General features: G+C 37.2%; 1 protein-coding gene across 4 annotated transcripts in view; it reads right to left on the reverse strand.

Moving 5' to 3' along the window:
• Positions 1-15,524, reverse strand: part of LOC105225332 (stathmin) — a 221,960-nt gene that overhangs the window by 37,982 nt on the left and 168,454 nt on the right. The window lies entirely within an intron of this gene.

Genomic DNA, 15,524 nt, shown 5'->3' on the forward strand with positions numbered 1-15,524 from the left:
CAAACAAAACACATACTACAACACAACAGCGAACGACGGCTATGTACTCGTTGCCTGCATGTGTATGCAGCAACACATAAAAGAGGACATTGGACGAAGAAGGACGTGGAAAATATGTGAAAAATGTAAAATGTTCAATGATGATGAGCTGTGCCAGTGGCGAAAGGCTTATATGCTTATAGAGACGTGCTACAAAAAGCAGGATATCGCAGACTGGTTGCTTTTGTAGCACACTTTTAGGCGTGTAGGGCAAGTGGCTTTTTACTTATGCGCAAATAGGAGACTGAAGCACGTTGTTTTGCGCAAATTTTTATTTATTGGGTGTGTGTGTTGTAGTATGTAACGGAATTTTCGGTTAGGTGTGCGCAAGTATTTGCCGTTAGTTTTAGTTGTTGCTGTTGTTCGCCGCATAGTTACAGTGTAACAGGGCGATGGTATTACAACAAAGCAACGAAATTGTTGTTGTGTAATAGTGTTGCAGGGCGAAAACGCTGGCACGTCACTTGCATAAGTACACAAACAGAAATGCCAGCAAATACAAACACAAACAACTACAAATGCAAACAGTTACAACTACAACTGCAAAAGCACGACTTGAAAATACCAATACAAGCAACCAATTGCATATTCATATTCATGAGTATCGAAGTAGAACTGTGCAACAACAGCAACATTGATGTACAAATTGAGTTGTTGTGTTGGCACTCAGCGCGCACAGTGTCCTATAATTGGCTAATTTGCGTGAAAAATGGCTTTTTCATTGCCAAAAAAATTTGTGAGTGAGTCATTTTTGTTTTCATCGAGATTTTATAAAATACTCTTTGTAAATAAAATAGTTTTTCATACAAAGAATTGATTTTGATCAGTCAGTTTGTATGACAGCTATATGGTATAGTGATCTGAACTTTACAAGTTTTTCAGAGATTGTACCGTTACCTTCGACAATAATGCCTGCCGAATTTCGTTACGATATCTTGTCAAATAAACAAGGTTTCCATATAAGGACTTGATTTTTATCTATCAGTTTGTATGGCAGTAGTGATCCGATCTTTACAAGTTTTTCAGAGATTATACCGTTACATTGGACAATAATGCGTGCCAATTTTCGAGGGGATATCTTGTCAAATAAACAAGTTTTTCATATAGGGATCTGAGTTTGACCGATCAGTTTGTATGACAGCTATGTGATATGGTGGTTCTATACCGATGGTTCCGACAAATGTGCAGCTTCTTGGGAAGAAGAAGAGATGTGTGCATAATTTTATATCGATATCTCAAAATCTAAGGGGATCGCCTATATACAGTGCCATTTGCATTCTCATTGGTCTCCCATTTCCTTAATATGTCTCAACTTTTTGGCTAAGTCCTACTCGTCATTTAAATTCCTAAAGAAAAAGTTTTTATATTACAAAAATTTGTTGACACTGTGCAGCCTCTTTTTGCCTTCAATTCGTGTGCCGTTTGTTGCTAACGTCACTGTTGCTGCCAACTTTTGTGACCCTCTCGTTCTCTTTTCTATGCGCCACACGAGATTTCAAGTATACTTCAGCGTGTGGCTGTGGTTGTAGGAGTTCAGACGGTAGCCGACAAAATGGGGAATTAGTAAGAAAACCGAATTATTAGACGCCTAAAAGGCAGCTACAAGTCAGCAGCTACATAGCGGCGTACCTAGGCACAGACAAGAATGGATATGTGTGTGTGTGCGCAATGTGATGTAAAGGAAATGGTGAAATGCATTTAAAGGATAATAAATGGATAAAATGGAATAGAAGAATAGCGCAGCGGAAGTGGCGAATATTCTAGTGTGTCAAGCAAACAAAACAGAAGAACAAAAACGAGGTGTTGAGCGAGTGGTCGTTTCGTTATGTATTTTATACACTGAGAGAAATTGAGGTGCAAGCGACAAGGAAAAATATAATTGACGAAAAATAATGTAATGAAAAATAACATTAATTTCGGCTGCACTGAGGCATTGATATCCTTCGCAGCTGCATTTTTTACAGCATTAAAGGATATACAAAATTTTTCATCTTCATTGCGCTCTGTCAGTTGGTATGACTACTACTCGGCAATTGAGCACCTTCTTGGGGAGAAAAGGACGTGTGTTATATACAGACATTCAGATGAATGTGACTAGATCGACTCAGCTCGTCACGCTGATCCTTTATGTATGCAGTGTCGGGGTAGACCTCACTCAACTAAGTGTAGACGAAAATTTCATAAGAATTGCATTGTTGCGAGGTCCAACCAAGTCAGCTACCGCAATGGTGAGGATACTGGAGTTGAAATCTGAGTTCGGTCAGTTAGTTGACGTCTGGTTGATAATAAACTTTATAGAAGAAGAGCTCGTAAAGCGCCGACACAGAGACTTCGAAGCACTCGCATCGAGTTGGCTAAAACTGAAGTCGAATTGGCTGCTTTAGTGGCGTAGATACCGCTTACGCGGTTATAGCCATGTTTGAAACCGAATGAAAGATCCAATAAATCTAGAAAAATGGTGAGTAACGCGCCCGAAAAATACTCTCCAAATACTTTGCAAAAACTGTTAAGCATGGATGTAGAAGAATCACGGCATAAGGATGCTTCTCCTGGTACGAGAAAAACCAGTCAAAAGGAGTATGCCTCGAAAGTGGAAGTTTTAACAGAACAAAGATCCCAAACATAAGTCGGAACTTGGACGAAATAGCTTTCTTCATAATAAAATAGACGTTTCCTGTCTGTTTTTATCTCCGGATCTGAATACGATAGAGAACTTGGGGAAAATTGTCGAACAAAAAATTGTAAGCATTAGATTGAAAATCAAGGAAGAATTATGTGGAAATATCCATGAAGCTTGGACAACAAAATATTGAATATGCACACAATTTTATCCTCCGAATTAATCATAATAATTATTATTTGAAGTGTTCTTATTTGTTATCCTGTCCAAATCTGTTTCTGTATACTTTCGATTTCGGGTTTCGGGTTTCGATTTTCTCTTTTAGTTAAAAAATTAAACTTACTGAATGAGCCAATAATAATAGTTGGAATAGATTTTTTTATGGTTTGTTATTTTAACAGAGACTGTTCTTATTTTTTTGTCCAACACTGTATATTTTATAGGGTCTCTGACGTATCCTTCTATATATTCTTATTCTTCTTTACTGGCGTAGCAACCGCTTACGAGGAGGATGGAGTTATGTGTAGCAGTTCACGCAAGTGAGGAAAGTTCTCTGATTGTCATTTACTTGGGAGTGACCAGAAACGATTCTTTTACATATGGCTCGAGCCGCTGATGACTTCAGGTCTTTGACTAAGTATCCTCTGGGTAGCTAGAAAACATCATGAGAAGGCGAAACAGCCCCTCCACAGGTTTGGGACCCGCGACGTAAAAAACGACCCCAACGAACTGTCAAAAAAAGCCTCTGTTCTGAAGGACTGAACAGTCTTACAGTTCTTGTCTTAGGATTTTATATATTTAAATTTATGTCAATGAACTTGTTTTTTCTATTTGGATCTTTGGGGCTTTTTAGGTTTGACAGTTTGTCTTTTCGTAAAAATGTAAAAATATCGAGGGTTTTGGCTAAAATATTTTCATTAATCTTGCGGAGAAGTCATGAAATAAGTTGAAACATAGTTGGACCTTACAACTCTGGACTGAAAAAAATGTTGGCATAAGTGTATTACGTCTTGTGGGAATCGACAACAAAAAAAATATTGATGAAATATTAAAATATTTTGTCACAATATTTATTAAAATTATTCCGATATTTTCGTTTAGTGTTATTCTATTCACTATTTTTATGATTTATTTCTTTGATTTAAAGCTCCTAAGACTGTACAAGTACTTTACAAACAAATCAAATACACTTTAGGCTGTAAAAGCTTTTGGGCGCTCTTATCTCTAACAGTGCTTTTCAAGCTTAGCCCACCCACTATCTCAAGTATTTCTGCACACACTACAATTATGCAACCCTACAACAGATTGCAGCACAAAATCATTAAAAAATTGCAAAGCAAAGATATTGAGTGTCAAGCGGCGTCTCAAATCAACCCACCACACCGCTATTGGTTTTGAAGTTTCTAACAAAACGAAATTAATCGATAGCGTTGCCAACCACGTTTTCAATACTGCAAAGCGAATTTCCAATGCCGCATTGTGCTTTCGGCATTTTGCCACCTATGCATTCATTTAGTAAGTAGTACTACGGTGCTTTCGCTAAAGGACATAGGTCAAAGCGCCACAAGCGATAAAGAAGTAAATGCGGCGTAAAAGCATGGAAAGGCAAAACTGCTAAAGCAGTGAAAATTGCAAAATATTGCAAATGCCGGCAACGGCTGACAGCGGTAAATAGAAATGTTGCGCAAGCGGCCAGTAACAGCGCTGTTAGCCAGCAAACCGACAAGCTTAAAGCCGAAGCAATTAAAAAAACAGTGGAAAACTGAAACATTTTGTTGTTACAGCTATCAAGGCGGTCACCATTTGACAGTAATAAGTTAAAAATTTCGCCAACGTGTTGCCAAGTCGCGCCAACAACGTGGGCAAACCTAACCTCGCCTGCATGTCTGCCATAAGCTATGTGTCGTCTATGTCGAATTCGTGCCACCACAGTTATGTTGTCGGACTGTGCAAAGTCACGCCATGCCGACATGCCATTCGTTTTGTCTCGCGATTCACTTCGCTTTGCCGGTAAAAAGTATATATGTAATTTGTTGCATGTTGCACGTTTTGACGTTTCGCGCATGTTACTACAGTTGTTGCACCTATGACTTATACATAAATAAGTGAAGATATAAATATATGTGGGATTCGAAAATCTTATGTAGTGGCGCATATGTCTGCAGCGATTACTAAAATGTTATTATTGTTGCTTATTTTTTCCTTTTCAAATTAACCCATTCGGTTGTCGGTTACTCGTGTTTGTCGGCGTTGCCGTGACCGGCAGCGGCTCGCTCGCTGTTGATGAATCATCAGCCGTCTTTACTTGTTGTTTGTTTATTTTATTTCATTTCCTTTTCACTACTGCTTATGCCTTTCATATAAAACAGTTATGTATTACGGATTTTCTCTTTTTCGCCGTCATTTTCCATACACGTGCTTTTCCGCCGTTTCGCAGCAAATCGGTGTTACCTTGCATTTCGTTGCTGCCGTCGTTCGTTTTTTCGCCGCAAATTGCTTCGAGTGCGCTACACCCAGTGAGTCATTGGATGCCCACCAATACGAAAGCAACTGTTATTGCCGAAACGATGCTATATATATCTGTTATATATTAGGTAGGGTACATAGCGGCAATTTAATGAGGATTTATGTTAAACGTTATATTTTTTATATAATAGTAAAACTTGGTTTTGCTGGAATGTACTACTTCTGACATATTTCTCTAAAACATCCAGAGCATAACGCTAGAACTCTACTACATTTAGAACGACACTAAACTCGTGAGTTATCGATTAATTTCCAACTTGCTCATAAATGAAAGATAAAGAGTAGAACTAGAGCGTTCTAGAATTGCCGACATTTTCTCGAAGGTCTGTTAATTTTTTCCATCAAACCACTTTCATATCAAGCATATCTGGATGGCTGGCAGTAGCATCGGAAATTGTAAAGCCGATAAGCTTGTAAAAAAAAGAAACCTTTGCCCAAATTCGATTAGGATGGGAACGAGCAGATATTCCCCTATATTCGTGCAATCGGGTGCTTATCTAGTTCCAGTGAGAGTGGTAAAGTTCAGATAAATTGTCATAGAATTCATCCGACGGTAGGCCCAGGATTCGTGCTGTTTCGACGGGGTCGGACCATAAGGAGAGGCGTGTCAGATGTATAGGGTTAGCTGGGTTAGAGGTGGTTAGAGTCAGGCGGGACTCGTTGCATGCTGGACATATGTACATATGTATATTTGGTATGTCAGGGTCAATTCTGGTTAAGTCGAAGTTTAACCTACTCCCGCACTCAGCTGCGCTCGCTGCAGCTCGAACTCGTCGTGAACAATGGTTGTTGGTTTGATGCCAAGTACGCCATTCACTGAGAGAAAATAAGTTAAGGTGTTTATGGCTTCACTGTATATAGCGTTACGTGCATGTCTGAAGTTTGTTGCGTCCGAAGTCTGGTTAGCGTATTGTCTTATGTCGTTGACGTTTTAACGCCATCGACTATACAATTAAGATTAAATCTGTACTCCTTCATTCTGTTTGTGAATATGGTCCCTGTGGATTTAGTGGTTTGGTGGTACTATGCACTTTTCGGAAGCCATACTGGTGGTTTGCTAAGGTGGTTGAGTGAAGGTCTGGATTAGCAAGGCCTCATTGAGATCCCTTATTCGGGTATCACAGGGAAAGCCATCTCAGTCGACGCTTCTAGTTGTAATCACTTAAGGAAAATTGGATTATTCATTCTGATGGTAAGGAGCCAGGAGCCTATTTTGAAGGCGGTAATAAAGATTTGTGTGACAATGGTGTTTTTTTTTCTGCGTGTAAACTTTGATCTGAGGTATATCGCCAGAGACTGTCTTGAGTAGTTTTTAAGATTTTTGACGAATAATTAGTTCTAAACATATATTTTTTTCAATAAAACAGGCTAACCATACAGGTATGATACATGCAGATAAGTCAAATCATATATGTAAATTATATTCCATAGCCATAATTCACTGTCACTTGAATACAATCAACCATTATACGTCCCACTAGCCAAGCAATTTCTGGCAGCTCATTAGTCATTCTCGGCTAATCACAATATCTCAATTAGTTCAAAATTTAACTGATTGTAGTCAAATTTGGCACACTCTATGCACGTAATTATGATTACAAACCATTGATTAAACATCAACGAAGTTGTTGTTATTACCAGGTATTGAAAATACAAGCAATATTTACCTCAGCTGTGTTGAAATTACGTAATAATGCAATTTACAGTTACTATCCTTGTATATATAGGCACATAAACTTGTATTTGTACACAATACAATGGTATATCTACATGCGCGTGCAGATATTTAGCCACTTCTACATACATACATATGTGGGTAAGCATGCAATTTTGTGGAGCTCATTATTATTATTATTAATGCTGATGGAAATTTCGATTCACTTTTTGTTGATTGCTGTTGTTATTGTTGTTTTATGTGCTTATTATACATATATATTGATATTACTTACGCAGATTAATTTTAAGATATTTATGACATATGCATGTAGTATGTAGTATATATATATATTGCAGTTGTTGGAACTTTGCACTTACCTAGAAAGAGCAAAGAAAACAGGAAATTAATTTTTATTTATATTTATGTATATGTGTACTTAAATGTTTATGCATATATATGAAGTAATAAATTTGCTGAATTTTGCTGCACATTTTATTTTCAATTTTTTTTTAATAAACAGCCCAGCCCCTTCGTGCCGCTCCAATTTCTCTACCATTTATTTGTAATGACTTTATTTATTTAATTATTTTATTTATTTTTCTTTCGATATATTTGCGTTTGCCATTTTTTCTCGTTATGCACATATATTTTTCATGCGATAAGCATTCATAATTTTGCCAGCGAAACCCACACGCGCGCCCTTTTCCGGTGTGACTTCTGCTGAAGCCATAGACAGCCCATTTTTACACACATTCATGAATACATATGCCTATATACCAATGCATATGGTGAGTTAAGCGCAGAGACATGCACAATATTGCTGATACACACAGGCAACCAAATGCACATATTTCAACCCAATCAAACGGAAGTAAGGTTGAACTGTTTAAAAAATCAATAATGCAGGTAAATTACCTTACTACATGCAGCAGAAGGTTATACGTTGTAACACCTTGTGCCACATTGTACCCGCATGTGGCATGCAAAATATATTTATCTATGGCTGTGTATATATGGCGAATTTGCAAACTTATTTTCATGGAATTCTAAATGCAGACATGTGTGGTGTACTTTGGTATTGGGTATTGCTACCCAATTAGCGAATATATCGCAAATAGTAGACTGCCACATTGTTGTAGTGGTAAAAAATTTTTTCTAATACAAAAATTATTTTCTAATAAATTTTGAAGAAGTCTATCATGCTGACCAATAATTAGAGTTAGAAGCCTGTTCCTCAAATTTGTCTGTAGAAATATGCCGAAGTCTACCTTGAGGTGTAAGAGAGTAGAATTTTTGTTTGTTTGTTTTGTCTCAAAAATTTTATTTTTATTTTGCCCTATGCCGGATTATCGAAGTTAAGTGTTCTGTTCTCAGAATGTTGTCTTCTAACAATGGAAAAGTGCAACATTTTACAGTTTAAGAGTGAGTGTTGCCCAGGCGATGTTGTGGAAGGTATTGTCCATACAATGACTTATTGCGGTCAGTTCAGAAAACTGGTAGGTCATTGTATGGAGAATTATACACGGAATACTACTGTGTCCTAAAAATAAGGTGACATTTGAATTTAAACTGCGCGCGTCGAAGGATTTGGAGAATTATTTTTTTTTTAGGTTGGTAGTACTGTCAGTCACATTTATGTCAAATTTCATGTTAAAGTATTTATTAGTGTTCGAGATACGTGTCGTTTTGTGAGCTGCTAAAAGTGAATTTTTCGTTTTTTGCGATGTCAAAATTTGTTGAGCAAAGAATTTGCATTAAATTTTGTTTACGGGTTTATCAAGTTTCTGCTGCGGATACGTTGAGGATGGTGCAGGAAGCCTTTGGTGATGAGGCTATGTCTAAAAAAAAATGTTTACAAGTGGTATAGCAAGTTCCAAGCCGGCCGTGAACGTGTCGAAGACGAAGAGCGTCCAGAACGACCATCAACCTCAACCGACGAAACTCACGTTCAACAAATCAAAGATTTGGTGTTAAAAAACCGTCGATTAACAATTAGAGACCTTGCTGATGAAGTTGGCATATCGAAAGGCTTAGCAAATACCAGTTTGAAGGATGTTTTGGGCCACAAGCGCGTTAAATCTCGACTGGTACCGAAAACATTGAATTTTTTGGAAAAAATTCGTGATCATTTCGCCAATAACTCAACCCGTATCGTTCCGCAACCACAATATTCACCTGATCTGGCGTCGTGCGACTTCTGGCTGTTCACCAAGCTCAAAAGACCGCTCCGGGGACACCGTTTTAATACGATAGAGGAGATTCAAGCCGCGGCGAAGACAGAACTGAAGGCCATCCCGAAAAGTGACTATAACCAGTGTTTCGAAGATTGGAAAATACGTTGGCATAAGTGCATTGCATCGGGAGGGGATTATTTTTAAGGGCATGAAAATGATTTGGAAGAATAAATAAAGAATTTTCAAAATAAATACAATGTCACCAGTAGTATGCAGAAAAAATTGATAGTGACCGCATCATTTTCCTGCGAGGAATCATTAACGCAAATTCGAAAAATATTGTTTCGAGAAAACGCTTTTCAAAATAGCATATAGGAGTGAATTAAACTGAGGGGTACGCTTTACTAACCTATAACTGAACACTTTTTTGAAATATTCATTTAAAACTTAAGAACAACTTTAAGTTGCTAAGTTTGCCCAATACCACTAACGAGTCACTAATATCTGTTAGGACTTCTACTTCTGAAGTTACTAGAATCATAAAAAACTAAATCCGAAAAAGGCATAAGGACACGATAATATTACTCCAAAAATGATAGTTTAGTTACCCAATATTGCTATAACATTGCTCTTCTTGCTTTTCAATGTAATTCTTGGTTTCGGATACTATCCAATTTTGTGGAAAAAGTCGCAGACCATCATGATAGATAAACCTAGAAAAGACTTAACACAGCCGTCTTCCTATAGACCAATAAGTCTCTAACCCTGTATTTCTAAAATATTTGAAAAAGTGCTAATATCAGAGATGACTCCTTTCCTCCGCGAAAATAATATAATAAAAACGCACCAATTCGGTGTTTATGCTAGACATGGTACTGTAGAGCAAGAAACGAAGAATTTAGAAACTTCGTGAACATCAAAACCCATTGGCTAATGCTTTGGCAAATTCCTACAATCAAACGCGTTTAAAAAAAGTGGTCTACCAGCCTACTAGAGAGCAAGGTTCTACCAAAAAGCTCAACCACATTCTTGGCTTCGTTAGTTTTAAGATTTAGATTTAAGATTTAAGATTTGAATACCTATTGTTAGGCTTTACCAAGCAGATCTAATAAATAAAGAAATATTGAAAAAATAATTTTAGTATGCTATTTTCGAAAGTAGTGACTACCGAAATATTCAGGCAAACTACTTTGTCAGCGAAGCCTTACACCAGAAAAACAGCGATGCAAGAAGCTTGGTCTGAAAAAAAATTTATGGGAAACAGTTCGACTTAATTTTTACATTGCTCACATTTATTTTCGGCATGATTTTTTGCCTAGAATGAATTATTTTTGCGGCACCTACTTTGCCTTGAGCTGCCCTAGGCTGAAAAATTTATGAGCTTTGCACATTCCTTTGATATAGTCAGCAGCCGTCAGTTATCTCTTTTATCTTATTTGACTGTCATCCAAAACAATTTAATAAATTTTTTTATGTTGTCATTCGTAAAAGTCGCTTTTATACATCTTTGATCGGGTACTAGAATTTAGAAATTTAATAAAGCACAACCACTAAACAATTGCTGAAAGCATAAACTTGTTTTTTTTTTTTTTAACTCGCTGGTAACTATTGAAATCGAACACTATAGCTAACGACTACGTGCGCCATAACTTTTAGCTTAAAATGTTTGTCTAAGCACCGCTTAAATGTTAGAAACTAACATGCTAGTTGAAAAAAGTAATAGAAAATAAAACTGCAGATAACTTTTTCAGCATATTTCCAGTTTTTTGAACATTTTTGTTTTACGACAAGCGACGCTTAACTCATGCCGATATCGTATAACGGTGACGCGAAACTTTTACTACCGTGTTTCACAACAGCATAGTTGGCGTGAATAACTAACCGGCACGAGCTGTCATTTTATGACGTCCCATTAGCTGTGCACATAAAATGTGGGCGGACATTAGGTGAACATGTGGCACAGCTCGTCAGGAGTAGAAGTGAAAAAAATTTGAAAAATAGAAAGTGTAGATATAGCTTTTTTTGACAATTACAAATTTGTTATAAGGTACATGTTACGTGTAACGAGGTTTTCAATATGGACACTACAAAAGTAGACCGATAGGGACCGCAAACAACGCCATATTTTTTCTCGCTCTTTTGACATTTCTCTTCAGTAAAGTTCGCCATTTTATTATGGAAAGATATACGATCCAACAATGAATCGAAATTATTAAAATTTACTATCGAAATTCGGAGTCAGTGGCCTCAACTTTAAGAGCGAGTTTTTCAATAAGAATTATTAGAGATTTTCTAAATCTAGCTAGAGATTATCTACAATATGTAGAGATTATTTAATATTTTTTATATTTTATATATGATCTTTTCTCTGAACTTTTATAAGTTCTAAGATTAATAATTTTTTTTTCATCAATTTAGGGGACTTTAACCCCATAGCAAAGTATTTTTTATTTTGTTCGAATAATTTGAAAGTTCATTGTCAATAGTTAGAGTTAAAGTGATTCCGAAGTAATGTGGGAACTGATCAAATTTAAATCTTACTGATGCAGTTGTCCATCTACCTCTGTTAATGACGATAATAACGAAAAAGTTGAAGAACGCAATATCTCTTTTAGATCGGCTCAACACATTTCGGGTATGATCCATGTCAGTTATGGATTGGCACATCACATTTTGGTTAATGTTCCTGGTATGAACCGAGCCAATGCTTGACTCATATCAAAAGATTTGAATATTTTGTCAAAACGAACCGAAACGAAAGAAGATTCCAAAAGAGATGCTTGATAATGCACTTTATGAAATGTTGCTCGAAAAATAAAAAAGTAAAATATAGCTTCAATATATATTTCATACCAAAAATCGTTCTCTTGAAAATCTTTTGAATCTGTTTCATGCGCATAAAGCTACTTAGGGTTGACAATGAAAACAAAAACCGTTTCAGGGGAGGCATACTACGTTTTCCAATTACTTTTTCCCTTCCCTGCTGGCTCGTATAGCATTAAGCGCTTTCTTAGAAGCTTAACGCCTTCAAGCAAGAAACAAAGCTGGTTAAGCAAGTCAATATGGGCATTGTTTTGTTGAATTCCACTCACATAACGTATGCACGATTTAATTACCTTTTGAACCCCCATCAGCTGTGGCCACCATTAAGTAAATACAAACAGCCATACGAATGCCATTTACACATGCGACGCCACACTGCGTCACTAACTTTGGTCATTTCCATTCTCCGCCTTTGGTAAATACGCGCTGGCAAACTAATGACCACTAACATTTAGTGTGGTATGGCATAGTGGCGTTGTGAACAAGGGTCAATCGACCAGCTTGAGTCAAGCCAAGCTAATTTAATATCCTCCCACCCTACAGGCATTACGCTGCCACACACACACATACTTAACAATCAACATTTTCTTTGTTTATAATGTGCAATCAGCCCCTTGAGTCGATTTGTTGATTTTTGCCACCACTACATGCGCACACTTATGGAAGGTTATATGTATGTGATACTTTTGTTAAGAAGCCTACTGTTAGGCGTAGTGTGGGGGATATCGTTATTACCAGTATCGACAAGTATCGAGTTTCAACAATCGGAATTTCAGATTTGGCAAATTAGTTATTTTTGTGACACATAAGTTTTTATTATAACATTCGGAAAAATCATATGATTATTTTTTGTAATTTTTTCCAATTTTCGAATTCTGAAATTTCGAGACTTAGAAATTTTTTCGGAATTCCATACACATTTAACTGCTGGCAATTTAGGGATGTGTGTTTTATTAAAATATTTCCACAACTACTCACATTCCGGGATTAAATTGTTTTTTTAATTTTAAATTATTGACTTTTTCAGTTTTCAAATCCCGAAATTTCGGGATCCTGAAATTTTTTCGGGATTGTATACATATTGTATTTAACTGCTGCCAGGCCAAGTATTATAACATTCCGAAAATTACACTAGGTGTCAATGTTACATTTTCCAAATCCTGAAATTCCGGGATTACATTTTTTCGGGGTTGAATACATAAACAGGATATGTATTTTATTAAAATATTTCCAACCAATCACATTCTGGGATTAAATTTTTTTTATTATAATTTTAAATTATTGATTTTTTCAGTTTTCAAATCCCGAATTTTCGGGGTTTTTTCGGGATTGAATACATATTTAACTGTTGGCAGATCAAGGATTATAAGATTCCGAAAAATACATGTAGCGCCGCTTTTGTATTTTCCAAATCCCGAAATTCCGGGATTGAATACATAATTAAGTGTTTGCAAATTTTTGATTTTTTCAGTTTAAAAATCCCGAAATTTAGGCATTGAGAAACTTTTGTAGATTGAATATAAACTTAACTGTTCTAAGTGAATAATACGGTATTTCTAATTTTTTCGGCATTTAACACAAATGTCCTTGCCGTTATTGCAAAATACAACTATCCCACCCATTTTGCTGTTTGTTTGACTACTTCGGCACGCACTAAATTAGCTTGTTGTTGCCGGCATGCAATGCATAAAGTTCAACCATCAACGGTTAGCATAAACTACTCAGTTCTCGTTTACCACCTCTAGTGCTATTTTACGCTTAGCAATGTTTAAGAAAATTGCCGCTGCCTTGGCTTATTACTTGACGATTTTTCGCCAGAGTGAGTTGTTGGAGGCGAAGCCCACCGAGTTAATAATACTCGCAACCCTTAAGCAGTTGCATTCGCACTCTTCCTTGTGCGAGTTCGTCAATAATCGATATTTATTTAACCTCCTATTTTACGTTTTATTTGTTATTGCTTGCCGCAAGTGCGTACGTGGTATTAATTATAAATTGGCAAATTTTATAGCTTGCGTGCTATAATTTACCGTTGTCGTTGCCGTTGTCCTTCTTCTTCACATCTGACTTAATTGCTTAGGAAATGTATATATGTGAGATAGATATTTTTAAAGCCTTGAAAGGCTTCCGACCAGAACTGTGTACAGAATAATGTCTACGTCACCGCCTAAGAAAATGGAGGGGGATACAAGGTGTGGTGGTGTAATAATTATCGATGACAACAACTGATGAGTCGACGTTGCCAGTTTTCGAGAGATTCTGCGAAAGATTTTTAGTCTTTTGAACATTCGATGGTCCGAGGACGAGTTGTACAACGAAACTGACATTGTTCAGCGAATTAAGAGATAGCGGCTACGCTGGCTAGGTCATGTCGTCCCGAATGGACGAAAACACTCCAGCTCTGAAAGTATTCGATACAGTACCCGCCGGGGGAAGCTAAAGAAGAGAAAGACCGCCACTCCGTTGGAAAGACCAGGTGGAGAAGGACCTGGCTACACTCGCAAGCTCCAATTGGCGCCAAGCAGTGAAAAGGTAGAACGACTGGCGCCTAAACACGGCTATAACTGCGTAAGCCGTGTCTCGCCATTATTAAAGAAGAATAATAATTAAATAAAATCACAGATAAAACACGGAATCATGAATTATTAGAACGAATACCACCTCTTGAACGTCAGCCGGATTGGGTCCCAATAAATATCAAACTCCCTCTCCACTAGTCACAGCTACTCTTTTGGGTAAGACTTCGTTGTTAGGCTGTATGGTTTGCCTCGGGAGAGAGATTGGAGGTTGTATATGTGGTGGGAATTCAAGTGAATGATCGTTGTTTTTTGTTTTACGAAGGAATTGAGTTGAGAACACCTCAAGGAAAAGTTCAAAAAGGGTATAACAACCTCCATGAAGACAGTAAAAAATATTGACAGAACTGCTAATCAGCACTCACTGTCATTGAAAATGTAAGGAAAGACAAACGAAAAAGAGAAAGGCAAATAGAGATCGGTAGAGTGATAAAGATATATACAGGGAGAAGTATAGAGAGGGAAAGAGAAAGAGGGGGAGAAAGAGAGTGTAAGAGATAGAGAAAGATTGCGAAAGATAGAGAGAGACGTTGTGAGAAAGAGAGATTGTAGGTATTAGACAGAGATTGTGAAAGAACAAGAGAGGTAACGGGTGATTTTTTTGAGGTTAGGATTTTCATGCATTAGTATTTGACAGAACACGTGGGATTTCAGACATGGTGTCAAAGAGAAAGATGCTCAGTATGCTTTGACATTTCATCATGAATAGACTTACTAACGAGCAACGCTTGCAAATCATTGAATTTTATTACCAAAATCAGTGTTCGGTTCTTTTCTTTTTTATCGACAAATTTTGTTCAGCGATGAGGCTCATTTCTGGTTGAATGGCTACGTAAATAAGCAAAATTGCCGCATTTGGGGTGAAGAGCAACCAGAAGCCGTTCAAGAACTGCCCATGCATCCCGAAAAATGCACTGTTTGGTGTGGTTTGTACGCTGGTGGAATCATTGGACCGTATTTTTTCAAAGATGCTGTTGGACGCAACGTTACGGTGAATGGCGATCGCTATCGTTCGATGCTAACAAACTTTTTGTTGCCAAAAATGGAAGAACTGAACTTGGTTGACATGTGGTTTCAACAAGATGGCGCTACATGCCACACAGCTCGCGATT

The sequence above is a fragment of the Bactrocera dorsalis genome, chromosome 1 (assembly GCF_023373825.1).
Source record: "Bactrocera dorsalis isolate Fly_Bdor chromosome 1, ASM2337382v1, whole genome shotgun sequence".
Lineage (NCBI taxonomy): Eukaryota > Metazoa > Arthropoda > Insecta > Diptera > Tephritidae > Bactrocera > Bactrocera dorsalis.